A 14,556-nucleotide genomic window follows, 5' to 3' on the forward strand; every position below is an offset into this window, starting at 1 on the left:
CTATCTATCTATCTATCTATCTATCTATCTATCTATCTATCTATCTATCTATCTATCTATCTATCTATCTATCTATCTATCTATCTATCTATCTATCTATCTATCTATCTATCTATCTATCTATCTATCTATCTATCTATCTATCTATCTATCTATCTATCTATCTACTGACTTCATAGAAAGAGTCACCAGAGACATGAATATCACCGCCGAGGTAAGTAAACTTCTCGATGAAGTCGACACGCTCTCCGCAGACAGACACACTGCTGACGGCAGTTCCACATGTATTATACTGTGTCCTCCATAATGTTTGGGACAAAGACACATTTTTCCCCCTCTGCTCCACAGTTTAAAATCACAAATCTAATAACGCCGGTTACACTCTTAAAAAATATGATGCCAGAGTAGTTCCTCAGAGCAATACCACAGTGACCCATCCTAATGGCTTTTTAAAAGCAAAGAGTAAAAATGCGGTAAATATTAGTCTTGTGGATAATGTTTGGGACAAAGACACATTTGTTCCTTGATTCACCCCCCACTGGTCCACAGTTTAAAATTACAAATCAAACAATTCAGACATTGTGATTAAAGTGCACACGGCAGACTTTCATTGAAGGGGGTCACACAACACATTTTCTACTTTGGGGTGCACTGTAACGTTTGGGACAATTGGCATCTCAGGTGTTTGTGACTCCTCAGGTGGGGCTTCACTGATACCTCGACTTGCTTCTACCCTTTAAGAGTCCATAGCTGTCATTGCTCAACATTGAGGGCAAGAGCTGTGCCAATGAAAGTCAAGAATAAAACCAATTAAGACTTCTGTAAAACCTTAGGATGACCGAAATCAACTGTCTGGAATATCATGAAGAAAAAAGAACACACTGGTGAGCTCAGTAATCACACAAGGACTGGTAGACCAAGGAAGACCTCCAATGCTGATGACAGAAGAATCCTCAACTATGGTCAAGAAAAAGGCCCAAACAATCGTGTGACAGACCAGACACAGTCTTCAGGGGGCCGATGTGTGTGTGTGTGTCAGAGACAACTATCAGCAGAAGACTTCATGAACAGAAACACAGAGGAGGACACACTGCAAGATGGAGACCTCAAAAACAGGACGGCCAGATTACAGTTTGTGAAAAAGGACTTCAGAGAGCCTGCAGAATTCTGGGTAAAGGTCACGTGGACAGACGAGACAAAGATGACCTTCATCAGAGTGATGGTGAGAGCAAAGTGTGGAGACCTAAAGGAACAGCCCAAGGGCCAAAGCAGACCACCTCATCTGTTAAACATGGCAGTGCTGGGGGTGTTACAGTGTGGGTATGTATGGCTGTCACTGGTCCTGGCACATTTATCTTCATTGATGGTGGAACTGGTGAAGGCACAATGAATTCTGAGGTGTGTAGAAACATCTGATCTGCTCACGTTCCAGTTAAGGCCTCCAAACTCACTGGGTGATGCTTCATCCTACAACAAGATAATGGGCCAGTATGGCCCTTGATCCAGCATGCCAACTGCATAGGGCAGCAGAAATGGCCTGTTCTAAGGATGGAAAATGGCAGAGACACTTTGCCTTTCTCTCAACTCTTAATTCAAATTTGTCCTGTCGTTCTTGGTACAACTCTTGGTCAGGCAGACTCAGTTGTGGCCTGGTCATGTCCTTCCAGCTCTTCCACTTGTATTTTCTTCAGTTTCAAAGGATGCACAAATGTAGTGTTAGAAGCACAGGAAAGAAAAGACAAATAGGAAATTAAGTCGTAAACTGCATTCTCAAACCTGCTTCTCGTTTACTTGTATTATGGAATGTGAAGTCTTCCTGCACAGCAGGTCCACTCTTGTCAATTCGCAGCACTTATCAGAGAACCTCTTATCAGATTCACTAAGTCATAATAATGTCCACCAAGCAAGGACTGGCTTAGGCAGCTTCCCAGCATTTTAAAATGTAGACATTAAATTAAAAAAAAAATAAAAAGATTAACCTATACAACCTATATGCTAGATATTATTCTTCATTAAAAACACTCAACCTTCCAAGAACACTTCCTCAATGAACCATATGCTTTTAAAGGCTGGGGCGGTCCCATGGCACTGATGTAATTACTTCTCTCAAATCATAATGGTATTAGCTGCAATGCATGTAGTAATACAATGCATTGCATTTATCATTCCAACAGATGGTGCATCACAAACCTTTTCAGTAATACATTGCAATGAATTTATCAACCCAACAGATGGCACATCACAAATTTTTCTAGTTATATAAAGCATTGCATGTATCATTCCAGCAGATGGTGCATCACAAACATTTTTAGTAATATAATGCATTGCATGTATCATTCCAACAGATGGTGCATCACAAACATTTGCAGTAATGAAATGCATTGAATTCGCTTTCCGGGTCCTCCCTGCGTGGAGTTTGCATGTTCTCCCTGTGTCTGAGTGGGTTTCCTCTGGGCGCTCCGGTTTCCTCCCACAGTCCAAAGACATGCTGGTTAGGTGGATTGGCGATTCTAAATTGGCTTGGTGTGTTTGTGTGTGTCCTGCGGTGGGTTGGCACCCTGCCCGGGATTGGTTCCTGCCTTGTGCCCTGTGTTGGCTGGGATTGTCTCCAGCAGACCCCCGTGACCCTGTGTTCAGATTCAGCGGGTTGGAAAATGGATGGAAATGCACTGAATTTATCATTCCAACAGATGGAGCATCACACACAGTTGCAGTAATACAATGCATTTCATGTATCATTCCAACAGATAGAACATCACAAACATTTGTAGTAATACATTGCAATGAATTTATCAACCCAACAGATGGCACATCACATATTTTTCGAGTAATATAAAGCATTGCATGTATCATTCCAGCAGATGGTGCATCACAAACATTTTTAGTAATATAAAGCATTGCATGTATCATTCCAACAGATGGTGCATCACAAACATTTGTTGTAATACAATGCATTTCATGTATCATTCCAACAAATAGCACCTCACAAACATTTGTACTAATAAAATGCAAATGCATTGCATGTATCATTTCAACAGTTGGCGCATCACAAACATTTGTTATAATACAATGCATTGCATTTATCCTTCCCACAGTTGGCGCATCACAAACATTTGCAGTACTAAAATACATTACATTTATCATTCCAACAGATGGTGCATCACAAATATGTGTAGTAATAAAATACAATCCTACAAATGTTTGTGATGAGCCATCTGTTGGAATGATAAATGCCTTTGTAACCATTTCCAGCTTTATGAAAACCAACAATTCTTGATCTTAGTTCTTTTGAGATTTCTTTCATGTGTGGGGTGCACTTGTGAATAACAAACTCAAAATGTTTTGAGTTTTCTTTTTATAGGTCAAAGTAGCTCTAAGCCATGCCTCCAGTCTCGTTTCATTGCTTGAACTCCAGGTTTGCTAACTCCACAATGGGTTCACACAATGTGAGTTGTCTGACTGATGTATTCAATATGTACAAGAACAATTCAACCAGACTATGTTTGTTCATTATTATAACTTTGATGACGATCTGACCAGATTTTAAGACAGATTTTGCATAAATGTAGTTATTTCCAAAGGATTCGCATACTTTTTCTGCTTGCTGTAACACAAGTATGCCTTTGTTAAGGTCCTGTTACACACCAGTAAGTGACCACTAATGTGCTAAAGGGAGCCTAAAATGTTGTCGGTTCTTTGTACGTGTTATTATGATCAAACGAAGCTTCTGTTAAGGTCTGACCATTAGGTGCACTCAGGTATTCCCAACCCTTAAGGGTTGCCGTTATTTTTCGTCTCATACTCATTTTATTTGTGTTTTATTTTGTTCTCCAGGATGAGCTATCATTTACGTAGGTGAAACTCACTTCTTTTCTAACAGCGGTCGAGCATTCCTCCCTGCCGCTAATGATGTCCCAATGAGCCCCTAATAAGCCTGAGCGGGGGCCGCTCGCCATACTCTTTAGTCCACTAATTGTCTGTGTTGCCAGGTTGCCGTGTCTCACTTAACAGACAGGTCAGGGGTCAAGGGGGGGAGATGCTGATAAAAGAAAGTTGCCCAAATGGGGTCATCACTTAGTATGAAACGGACAGCTGCGCTTCTTCGGCGGGGGTTAAAGCGCGCACACGGCCGTACCGATGCTTGTGCTCTCCGTCTCCGTCATAGATGCACACTCGTGCTCGCTCACTTTCTCCCTCTCATACGCACGCAGACACTTACGAGCACGCGCGCTCCAGGCTTCCTCGCGCTGCAGTCCCGGCGGTCAGTCGACGGCTACGCGCGCACTCACCAGCTCCCTTAGGACCTTATTAAAAAAAAAAAAAAAAGACAGAGGAGCCAGGCTTCCGGGAAATTAATTCCCTTCACAATTTCTTCACGGCTCTACTAAGGAATGAAGAAGCAGAATCCCTAATGCGTTTTTTGTTCAATTCTCCTTTTCTTGTTCCATTAAGCCGCAGTTGCCTAGAAATAAACATTCCGACGAAAGAATTTACAGAGCTTAAAAAGTGCAGACTTCAGCTAAAAATGCTACTTTTTAATGAGTTATTATCCTTGTGCATAATTAGTGGACGGTTTCATCTGGAATGGCCCTCTGGAGCGTGGAAAGCCCCTTGATGCTACCCATAAAAGGTAGCGGAGAGTGGCTGTGACAGAAAGGCGGCTTAGCGGGCAATGTGTGAAATACCCCGTGGTAATTAGGAGATGCCGCCCGTGCTCGAATTTAAGAACTAAAGAATACAGAATGAATTATCTGTGGAGAATGCTATCAGTATGGATATCCATATCTTAAACAGATCAGCGTACAAAGAAAAGCCTCGCCTCCGCGTACTTCGCACCGGTATCTGTGTGGCAAGCTGAAACGGCTGTGAAGCAAAGTGCCACCCTGCCACAGACCAGCGCTGCCGCTCGAGTTACTTTAAGGGCACTGAAGACAGAAGCTCGACATTTCGGGAGTAATGCAGTGGTCCGCGATGTTAGCGTTGTCAGTGTCAGCAATTTCCGTTGCTTTCTGTTATCCACCATCACACACTTCAGCATCAAGTGCTAATGGCTGTGTGTGGGAGTCCTGGGTATATTTGTTTTCTCCCTGGTCTCTTGTTTGCTTTCTCAAATGATCTCCATCTGCCAGACAGACAGCACTTACTGAAGCATCTTGGTCTGCCCATCCTGCTGCCACTTAAGCATCTTACCCCGCCCATCCTGCTGCCACTCAAGCATTTTACTTCGCCCATCCTGCTGCCATTCACGTATCTTACCCCTCGCATCCTGCTGCCACTCAAATATCTAGCACCACTCAGTTTGCTGCCACTCAATGATATTTCCATGGCCACCCTACTGCCATTCAAGCAGCTTGTCCCTCCTCGCTGCCACTCAAGTATGTAGCAGCATTCATTTTTCTGCCACTCAAGGATCTAGCCCTGTCCATCCTGCTTGCCATTCAAGCATCTTACCCTGCCCATTCTGCTGCCACTCAAGCATGTTATTCTGCAATCCTGCTGCCAGTCAAGTATCTCGCACAACTCAGTTTGCTACCACTCAATGATATTTCCACGACCACCCTGCTGCCACTCAAGTATCTAACCCCGCCCATTCTGCTGCCACTCAAGCATCACCTTTTTGAACCTACCGTTGCACACAAACTTTCAGCTACTCCTGTTCCTGAGCCCCTCCCATTCACTTCTGTTCAGCTGCCGGCCTTTTCTAAAACTTCCTATTACATCAGTCACCCCCCAAACCCCCTGCCAACACAACCACACTCTTTTCTTGGGATAATCTCATACCTAACTTTCCCTTTTAATAGTCAAAGGCAACCCCCTCTTCCCCCCCCCCCTCCCCAATTATCAGTTTGTGGATGTCCATCCAAGCCTTCTGAGACCACCTGCTTCTGACTACCCCACCATTACACCCCCCCACCCAAACTCTATTCTTCCTCTGCCTTGCTTGTCCAGTCACTTCTAGAGAGTGCTTCTGACAGGCCCTGTAATATGTAAAAATGTGAAACGTCATAACTTGAAAACAACAAAGTTCTTTGGGCTGGAGGCTCTCGCAGCTGGCAAGGGCAGGAACAAACAGCTCAGTAGACAGGGTGCCAGTCCATCACAGGGCGAACACACACAGGGGCCAATTCAGTGCTGTCAGTCCACTTAACCTGCATGTCTTTGGACAGAAGGAGGAAACCGGAGCAGAGACGGGGAGAACATGCAAACTCCACGGTCTCCTTACTGCGAGGCAATAGCACTACCACCACGCCATCTGTCCACCTCTAACAGGACATAATGTGCAGTTCAGAGTTGTGGTTTGCTGATCCTATGCTAAGACCTTCAGGTGCACGGCAGGAACCAGTGCTGAATGGGAATCCAGTCTATCACAGCACCCACTCACTCTCTCCCTCACACACACACACACACACGCCACTTCTGCACTTACGGGGTGTGTCAGTAAGGGTCCGGAGACAGAGGAGAGGTGACAACTTTGTTTCTTTGTCTGGAACTCAACATCAGCAAAACCAAGGAATTGGTTATTGACTTTCATTGCACCAAAGAGTCTACGCCTGGTCACTGTTCAGGGAGTGGATGAAGTGGTGCATGGCACACTTGGGGGGTCCACATCAGCAGAGCAGGCTGTATAATAATGTAGGAAGTGACATCCTTCACATCTCCTACAACTCTGTGATGGCCGGTGTGGTGTGGTGTGCTGGTGACATCACTTCAATAGCGACCCACCGAATCAACATGCTGATTTAAAGGGCACAATCTGGACCCCCTGGAGGTAGTAGTGGAGGAGAGAGTTAAAACAGAACTGAGTGCCATTAGGAACAATGCTGAATATCCTCTCTCTGACTCCATGACTTTCAGCCCGTGAATTATTCAGCAGAAGTGTGTCAAGAAGAGCTGTGGGGGCTCCTTTATACCAAATGACAATACGTCCGCATAGTGGGACTGGCAAGTCAGAAGTGTTCTTTCTTTTTAAAATTTCTTCCTTTTAAGTCATTCTGTTGTTGTGTGTTCAGACTGTAGTATCTATCTATCTATCTATCTATCTATCTATCTATCTATCTATCTATCTATCTATCTATCTATCTATCTATCTATCTATCTATCTATCTATCTATCTATCTATCTATCTATCTATCTATCTATCTATCGGCACCTTTTTTCTCTCTCTATATATATATATACAGTGCATCCGGAAAGTATTCACAGCACATCATCACTTTTTCCACATTTTGTTATGTTACAGCCTTATTCCAAAATGGATTAAATTCATTTTTTTCCTCAGAATTCTACACACAACACCCCATAATGACAACGTGAAAAAAGTTTACTTGAGGTTTTTGCAAATTTATTAAAAATAAAAAAGATGAGAAATCCCATGTCCATAAGTATTCACAGCCTTTGCTCAATACTTTGTCGATGCCCCTTTGGCAGCAATTCCAGCCTCAAGTCTTGTTGAATATGATGTCACAAGCTTGGCACACCTATCCTTGGCCAGTTTTGCCCATTCCTCTTTGCAGCACCTCTCAAGCTCCATCAGGTTGGATGGGAAGCGTCGGTGCACAGCCATTTTAAGATCTCTCCAGAGATGTTCAATCACATTCAAGTCTGGGCTCTGGCTGGGCCACCCAAGGACATTCACAGAGTTGTCCTGAAGCCACTCCTTTGATATCTTGGCTGTGTGCTTAGGGTCGTTGTCCTGCTGAAAGATGAACCGTCGCTCCAGTCTGAGGTCAAGAGCGCTCTGGAGCAGGTTTTCATCCAGGATGTCTCTGTACATTGCTGCAGTCATCTTTCCCTTTATCCTGACTAGTCTGCCAGTCCCCACAGCATGATGCTGCCACCACCATGCTTCACTGTAGGGATGGTATTGTCCTGGTGATGAGTGGTGCCTGGTTTCCTCCAAACGTGACGCCTGGCATTCACACCAAAGAGTTCAATCTTTGTCTCATCAGACCAGAGAATTTTCTTTCTCATGGTCTTAGAGTCCTTCAGGTGCCTTTTGGCAAACTCCAGGTGGGCTGCCATGTGCCTTTTACTAAGGAGTGGCTTCTGTCTGGCCACTCTACCATACAGGTATGATTGGTGGATTGCTGCAGAGATGGTTGTCCTTCTGGAAGGTTCTCCTCTCTCCACAGAGGACCTCTGGAGCTCTGACAGAGTGACCATCGGGTTCTTGGTCACCTCCCTGACTAAGGCCCTTCTCCAACCGATCGCTCTGTTTAGATGGCCGGCCAGCTCTAGGAAGAGTCCTGGTGGTTTCAAATTTCTTCCACTTACGGATGATGGAGGCCATTGTGCTCATTGGGACCTTCAAAGCAGCAGAAATTTTTCTGTAACCTTCCCCAGATTTGTGTCTCGAGACAATCCTGTCTCGGAGGTCTACAGACAATTCCTTTGACTTCATGCTTGGTTTGTGCTCTGACATGAACTGTCAACTGTGGGACCTTCTATAGACAGGTGTGTGCCTTTCCAAATCATGTCCAATCAACTGAATTTACCACAGGTGGACTCCAATGAAGCTGCAGAAACATCTCAAGGATGATCAGGGGAAACAGGATGCACCTGAGCTCAATTTGGAGCTTCATGGCAAAGGCTGTGAATACTTACAGTATGTACATGTGCTTTCTCAGTTTTTTTTATTTTTAATAAATTTGCAAAAACCTCAAGTAAACTTTTTTCACGTTGTCATTATGGGGTGTTGTGTGTAGAATTCTGAGGAAAAAAATGAATTGAATCCATTTTGGAATAAGGCTGTAACATAACAAAATGTGGAAAAAGTGATGTGCTGTGAATACTTTCCGGAAGCACTGTATATCTATCTATCTATTTTATAGCACATTTTCTATCTATCTATCTATCTATCTATCTATCTATCTATCTATCTATCTATCTATCTATCTATCTATCTATCTATCTATCTATCTTATTTAATTTTTCCCTGGGGACAAAAAAAGTTTTGCCTGAGAACTGTCCGTCCACTTTGCCCGCATAACTTTGGGGGGGTGTGGGAGGAAAGCCAGAGTAGCAGCCGTTCAGATCTAATATGCTAATTCTATTTATTTTGCATGATATGCAGCAATATGAAATATTAATTACATACTGAGTTGCCGCCCCCCACTCTGAGAGGAATTTAATTCAACTTTGGTGTATTACAGCCTGAAATTCACACATTGCTCACTTTGCACTGCCGGCAGTGGCCCCTGCGCTCTCTAATTATTTTCTATTAGTCACACATTTTCAGGCCTTTACTCCGAGACGCTCACACTTTTATCACCGATGGCAGCACACTATTCTTATTATTACCATTACTGTATTTTTACGTGAGTAGCATTAAGGCAGCCTTGAAATTGGTTCTGCTTTGTCAATTATCTTGTGATGGCGCTGCACACATGGACTCGTCGCTAAACACAACACGAGGCTTTTCTGAGGCACTGTAAATAAACTAGAGTGGTGTTCTGTCTTGTACCTCTTATTGTCAGAATGCCCCCCATTTGATGGCCCATAAATCTGATCAGGACAGCGAGTACACAAAAACAGCAAGTGGACGCATCATTCAGCCTTTTAGAGACTATAGTAGTTGGTGATGGGGCTTGGTAAAATGATCACAATGTAAAGTAATCCATCTGTCCGTTTTTTTAATCTGCTATAGAAGCACGAGTAAACTACAATGCTGAAATCAGCCCTGAAAGAGGTTCCAGTCTACCACAGCGTTATTCAGTCAGATCAGGGTTCCCACGACCCTGATCTGGATAAGTGGGCTTAGAAGATGGATGGGTCATTACTGTCACAGAGTTCATTGAAATTCTTACTTGCATGTGCAAATCAACATGCAACACCTCACCATCACTGTGATCAGTGAGTAGAACAACATTATAATATAGTAGCACAACAGCGAGGGCTGCTGCTGATCACTGCTTCAGTGTCCAGGGCTCATAACCTGTGCTCAGTCACTGTCCACGTTGAGTCTGCACGTTCTCCTCGTGTCTGTATGTGTTTTCTGCAGGGTACTCTCTAGTTTTCCTCCCACATCCCTAAAAATGTGCAGATTAGGCTAACTACCGTTTCCAAACTGGCCTGGTGTGACTGTGTGTGTGTTACAGGGGTCCTGAGATGGACTGGCAAAACCATTCAGGGATATTCCTGCCTTGCACCCAGGGCTGCTGGGATAGGGCCCAGCCCTGTGTAGCCCAGAACTAGATTATGTAGGTTTAAGAATGTCATGTTATGCTATTATGATACAAGAGTGGAGTTTTCTTCAGAAAATGTGTGTTTCAACAGCCTCTTGTTGGTCATGGCGTCCAGGAGTGGCAATGTGCTGCATGTTGGATGGTCTGTCAAGTGAGAATCTGACATGTGACAGTCCAGCTACATAGAGTATACTATAGGACACTTCTCCTTGGGACAAAAAATACTATCTACAGTATATATCTGAAATGTATAGCGCCTCTCTATCTATTGTAATAATAACGACAGAATGCTCATAAAGGGGTGTTTAGCCCCGTATACTGTACAGCAAAGGTCAAATAACTAAGAATTCATCAGACAAAAAGGGATGGGTGGATGGACATTTTAAAGAGCCAGTCCGGAAATTAACAACATGGAATGTTGGGAAGGCGTCGTGGTGGATGGGTAGTGGACGTCATCAGTGGGGGACCAGAGGAGAGAAAGGGACCCAGAAGTGCTGTTCTCTTAGGTGTCCGGGTAGGATTATGGCGGCGGAGCTTCGTCTTTTCTACAGAGAAACAGAGAGAGAGAGGTTAGTACCCTGCCATTCTCCCCTGGCTCGACTTGTCGCGATGCGCTTCGGGTCCTTAAGCTGCTCCCCATGCGCTCTTGTGTGAATCTATCTATCTATCTATCTATCTATCTATCTATCTATCTATCTATCTATCTATCTATCTATCTATCTATCTATCTATCTATCTATCTATCTATCTATCTATCTATCTATCTATCTATCTATCTATCTATCTATCTATCTATCTATCTATCTATCTATCTAATTTTAAACAGTTTCCTTCATATCTATTTATTACATTTTACGTAGAGCCTTATCTTACTAAAGTATGTTAGATTAAATGTTGATTTCTAATTTGCATGAGAGGTTTTCCAGGATAGACAGGCATCCCATTCAGGGTGGGTTCCTATCTTACCACTGGGGTGGCTGAAATATCCCCACAGACCATGAAATTTACATAAGAAGGCCAATAAATGCAAGGATGGAAGGCTAAACCACCGTCTGGGGACTGCTGAGCTCAAATCCTGCCCACTTTCACTTTCTTTGAGGGGCTTACATGTTGTCCTGTGTCCAGATGGCTTTTTTTTTTCATTCCAGTTCTTTCCATCCACGCCCCACAATCTACATTTGCTGCATGTCAGTGTCTGGGTGAGTGAGCCCAGTGGTCTAAAACTGATTCCACCCAAACAAGTGAACAGCTTTAAACAATAAATGAAGGATAGAAAACGATTTGAGCCAGCTGACCGCCTGGTGGTGCCCTGATGCTGATGTCACTGATGCTTGGATTCATTGAGCTTGCATTCCACAGACAGAACAGAAGGATGGGCGCCCATACCTTCTCTCAAACAAAGAAGCCGCAAGTAAAAAAAGAACAAAGAATGAATAGAATAACTGGGGGTTTATTTCCCCCTTTGGACTTTGTTGTCATGTAGGACAGGGGAGTAATGAGATATTGATTAGAGGCCAGCAAGAATCCTGTAGAGTGACAAAAAAATAGGAGAGTCTCCTTAACCCCAAGTGTTCCTACGGATCAATAGACATTACACTTCCTATAAACCCTCACTCTGAAATCAATAGAAGCAAAAATCAACAATGCCCGTGTCAGCTTCAACAACGAGGGAATAACAAGTCCCCAGCCGGTGACAATGATCTCTGTGTTATAAAGCATTCAGCCGGCAACTCTTAAGGGAATGAATAGAAGAGCTGGTGACAGAATCACAGATTGCATTGAAAAATGGCGTCCTGCCTTTACCCGGCGGGAGTGTTTCTGCAGGTATCAAAGTGTACATTGAACCATCCTGAGATCCGAAAAGTCGGAGCCCATCCTGAAAGGCATCAACCTGCTACGGTGAGAAATGGAGAGCATGGAAAATGTCACCTCTGAAAAGTAAAGGAGAGTCTGGAGCAACTGTGACGTCAAAGGGGACTCAGTCTGGGGGACCTCACCATGGACGTTCAAATTTCTCCAAGGCTTCAACCCAATAGCTTTCTTTCCCTGAGAGGATTCAGTTATTTACTTAGCAAACACTTCTACCCAAAGCAACTTACAAAAGATGTCAATATAATCAACTAAACGTCAGTCTGGGGGAACTGTTCATGAACAAGTGTTACCGGATAAGGGTACAAGAATGACCATCAGAAGATCAGAAAGTCGCTTTACAAAATTGAACCACCGCGAGATCAGAAAGTCGGAGTCCATCCTGAAAGTTCTCAGCCTGCTATGGATTGAAAATGGAGAGCACGGAAAACCTGACCTCTGGAAAGAAAAGGCGAAGCTGAAGTAACTGTGAAGTCAAAGGGGACTCAGTCTGGGGGACCTCATCATGGACGTTCAGAATTCTCCAAGGCTTCAACAGAACAGATTTCTTCTTCTTTGAGGATACAGTTACATTCAGTTGCTAATCAAATGACTTACAAAAGAGGACAACCTCAGTGAATACACATCAGTCTGGAGGGATTGTTTAGGAACAAGTGTTACCGGGCGGTTCATCAGCAGATCGGAAAGTCAGTTACGAGACTGAACCATCCTGAGATCCGAAAGTCCGGAGTCCATCCTGACAGGCATCTTTGAAGTGGAGAGTATGGAAACCTGACCTCTGGAAGGAAGAGGGGAAGCTGTGAAGTCAAATGGCAAAGAGAACTCCAACTGGCAGGCTCCAACTGAGGGGGTACCTCATCATGGGTGATCAAAATCCTCTTAAGGCTTCAACCCAACAGATTTCTTCCACTTTGAGGGTACAGTTAAGATGTATTTGCTTAGAAAAGCGACTTGCCAAAGATGTCAATATAATGGAGTAAACATCAGTCTCTGGAGGACTGTTCATGAACAAGTGAGGACAAGGGTACAAGAATGACCATCGAAAGATCAGAAAGTCGCTTTACAAGATGGCACCATCCTAAGATCAGAAAGTCGGAGTCAATCCTGAAAGGCATCAGCCTGCTATGGATTGAGAATGGAGAGCATGGAAAACCTGACCTCTGGAAAGTAAAGGTGAGGTTGGGGCAACTGTGAAGTCAAATGGTGAAGAGAACTCAAACTGGCAGGTCTGGGGGACCTCATCATGGGTGATCAAAATCCTCTTAAGGCTTCAACCCAACAAATTTCTTCCATTTTGAGGATGCAGTTAACATTTATTTGCTTAGCAAAAGCGACTTGCGAAAGACATCAATATAATGGAGTAAACATCAGTCTCTGGAGGACTGTTCATGAACAAGTGAGGACAAGGGTACAAGAATGATCATCGGGAGATCAGTAAGTCACTTTGCAAGATGGAACCATCCTTAGATCAGAATGTCAGTGTCTCATCCCAGTCACGCACGTGCACTCAGGAGGCAGGCTAAGGGCTTAACCGAGGGTGGAATTCAAGGGCAGGGATTGACGAAGGGCACCGACCTGTTTTCTCCCTCTTCTGACGATCACCTGAAGAGAAACCTGCTGAAGACTCCTCCAGTTCCTGCTCTCCATTACTAGCCACGCCTCCTACCGACCTCACTTCTGTGAAGTCAAACGGCAAAGAGAACTCAAACCGGCAGGTGTGGAGGACCTTATCATGGGCCTGGAAATATTCAGTCTTCAACTCCATGGATTTCATCTTACACTTTGAGGACACAGTGACGGTTATTTACTCAGTAGATGCTTTTATCCAAAGCGACTTACAAAAGAGTTCGGCCTAATCAAGTAAACATCTGTCTGGCAGACTGGTTGGGAGCAAGTGAGCACACAAGGTTACAAGAGTAATCACCAGAAGATCGGTTACAAGAGTAAACCTCCCCGAGATCAGACAGTCCGTCCTCAAAGGCATCATCGAAATGGTTGGTTGCCGCACCTGCCACACGACAAGTCACCTGGATTGGAACCGGAGTGCTGCAGGTGACACCTCAGCACCACACTGGAACAGAGAATGGAGAACATGGAAAACTTTAGCTCTGCAAGGAAAAGTTGGGGAGCGACTGTGAAGTCAAATGGCAAAGGGGACTCAGACGGGCCAGTCTTGGGGACCTTGATTGAACCATCCCGAGTTCCCAAAGGCAAGAGTCCAGAGTCTTTAGAGAATGGACAACATCTGAATATGTATGGTGCAATTTGCCTCCATTTTCAACTAAGTAATTCACAGAGGAGTCAGTGGTGAGAATTGATCTGTCCATGTTGTAATTTTATATAGTGCCATTCCTCAGCCAGCTCTGCACTGGTGGTGCCCTGAGCCATGAATCAACTTTAGGGGACGGTCCTGGCGCTTGCTGGACTCTCTTGGGCGACCTGACGCCTTCTTCACCTCTCTATTCTAACTCAATCAGTGTGACAGAGTGACCTCCAGCCTTGT

The sequence above is a fragment of the Erpetoichthys calabaricus genome, chromosome 10 (assembly GCF_900747795.2).
Source record: "Erpetoichthys calabaricus chromosome 10, fErpCal1.3, whole genome shotgun sequence".
Classification (NCBI taxonomy): Eukaryota; Metazoa; Chordata; class Cladistia; order Polypteriformes; family Polypteridae; genus Erpetoichthys; species Erpetoichthys calabaricus.